The sequence below is a fragment of the Penaeus vannamei genome, chromosome 8 (genome assembly GCF_042767895.1).
Source record: "Penaeus vannamei isolate JL-2024 chromosome 8, ASM4276789v1, whole genome shotgun sequence".
Classification (NCBI taxonomy): Eukaryota; Metazoa; Arthropoda; class Malacostraca; order Decapoda; family Penaeidae; genus Penaeus; species Penaeus vannamei.
In genome coordinates, this window is record NC_091556.1 from 32404351 (window position 1) to 32406850 (window position 2500).

The window sequence follows — 2500 nt, forward strand, 5'->3', positions numbered from 1 at the left end:
GTCTTTTTTTTACTAATGAACACCACCACCAATAATATAAACAAAATGATGAGGAAAATGATAGTATTAACAGTAATGATAATGATAGATATAATGATAATAATAATCATTATGGAAATAGTAACACTAGTACGAAATGATGTCGAAAAAGAAATATGAAGAGGTGGAAAAAAGTGATAGACCTACGATAGTATTTGTCACGATTGAAATAATTAAGTTAGAATGATGATCATAATAATCTCTTCATCCTTTCCTCTCCCAGCCACCGATTTACCCGAGACTCTTGACCGCAACCACAGTCTTTGCCTTGCCCCCCCCCTCCCCCTCCCCCTTCCCATCCCCCGAGAGGCCACTCGTAATTCCAGCCACTCGACCTCTCCTCCCTCAAGGCCGACCTCGTGATGGGTGGCTTATTAAGTCCCTCGCTCCGTTCTTTCTATTCATTTATTTATTTTTGCGAGAGAGGGAGGGAGGGGGAGGGGGAAAGGAAGAGGGAGGGAATGGGGGGGAGGGGAAGAGGGAGGGAGAGGGGGAGGAAGAGGAAGAGAAAGAGAGAGAGAGATAAAAAAAAGAGCCGTGTGTTCCTCCGTTCATTATTTCCCGTGAGAATTGGCGAAACTACGAAGCCCCATGAGCTTTTTTGGACCATTGATTGACATCTATCTTTTTGTCTGTAATTAGCGATCTGTACTTGCTTTAGAGAATATCGAATTTCTCAAAAACTAGCAGAGGAATTACAAACATTATTAAACATCTTGCTATAACCTCTTACCTTCATTTCGCTTCGGCAAGATGGATGGCAGCGCGAAGCTCAACCATCTGGGGGAATGTTAGTTCCTAGACACGCCCGCAATGCCAAATATTGACTCTTACCTTCCCCTGGAGACTCATTCTGCTGCTTGCTCTAGTTGGGTATCGAAGTGTGAAATCTCCTGTGTGTCCGTAGACTCCAAGGATTTTCAAATTGCTCTGTCGTTAACTGCGTCGTTTGGGAGAAATGTCACGACGATAACAAAATGGCTTAACTGTATATCGAAGTGGCTCTTACACATTCGCATATAAACACTATGCCATTACACTAACACTTAAATTTGCCTGCACCTCTGTAAGCCTCGTTTTACCTGAATGATTAGTGAGGGAAATCTAACCGAGCACATTTCCCGCATTTGCCGCATTCTTTAACAGATCCACGATGCATTTCCAATTCTAATAAATTGCCGGGAAATATAGGTACTTTCCGTAAATCCCAGTGCAAAACAATACACTTATTCGCATGAAAATACAAGGTCTGTACAGACTTCGTGCACAAAAAATCTTCCGTTTTTTTCTAAGGTTTTGCGTTCGGTAGCGGTTACTCGCAAACTGAAGCCGATGAGAATGTTTTGTTTGGGATCAGTGTTCGAATTCGTGTGTGTGAAGAAGAGAATACATAAATGTCAGTTGCATCTGAAACGGTAAGAGAATTTTGTTCAGTATCGGGTGGAAAATACCTTTTATTTAGTATTTTCACATGGAAATGTATTTTATTTTATTTGAATGGTATATATATGTATATTTATACAGTCACTTGAAAATGTTCGGAGTCACTATTTCGATTCCGTATTCATAAACAAAGACTATATGAAAGATATTTCCGGAAAGTACGTATCACAAAGCTTGAAAAAATGTATGCCCAAAATGTCTTACAGCGTCATCTATTGTTCAGATATGTAACTAAGAAAGGAAAACATTTCTTGGGGGACCTATAATTCTATATAGATTTTAAAATATTAGTTTTAGTTTTAAAGGTTTAGTTTCAATTCAAGTTTTGCATTTTTTAAATAAGAGACTTGAGATATATTAATCAAAGATATACTTCATATATACATGTATACAATATATATACACATATAAGTTTACATGGAATTATATAATTATTCCATTCTATAATAACTGTTTTTTTTTTTTTTAGAAATTTCTTTACATACATTAACAAACAAAAAATCCCTTTCCTACCAGTTTACGATAGTAAACAAACAGACGCCATATCGCGTACACAGCGCCATCTACCTTTCAGATATCCCACTATTCGCCAACCGTTGGGGCTCACAGACTTTTGCCATGTGTTCCTATCTTTCGGTCTTGGATAATATTTACTTTTATTGAATATGGTAAGATAGTGAGTTGACGAAAGCTAAATCACGAAATTAAACATTTGTTTTTCGTTTTGTTGTAAAAACAACAATTTTTATTTGAAAAAGGTAATGCATGAAATGTAAACCTAGGTATTGACATCTAATTTGGGCTAAGACACACCTCTGATAAAAAATATAAAACATTGAGTATTCCTGCTAACCAACCAACAAACAATGTAATCAGCTCTACCAAAACAACCTCCTTGGCGGAGGTCATCATTATTATCATAATGATAATAATAATAATAGCAATAATAATAATGATAGTAATAATAATAATAATGATAATAATGATAATAATAACAATAATAATAATAATAATAATA

General features: G+C 36.2%; 1 protein-coding gene across 5 annotated transcripts in view; it reads right to left on the bottom strand.

Annotated features, from left to right (window-relative positions):
* LOC113822840 (neuropilin and tolloid-like protein 1) overlaps nt 1-2500 on the bottom strand; it is a 416519-nt gene that overhangs the window by 175252 nt on the left and 238767 nt on the right. Inside the window, exon 1 of one of the 5 annotated variants that reach the window (XM_027375371.2) lies at nt 874-1357. The exons of 3 other annotated variants lie outside the window; for them this stretch is intronic. The gene's annotated coding sequence lies outside the window, so the exon portion shown is untranslated. Of the gene's footprint in view, nt 1-772; nt 796-873; nt 1358-2500 lie in introns of those variants that run through there. One more of the 5 variants, XM_070124553.1, reaches the window with a different exon arrangement.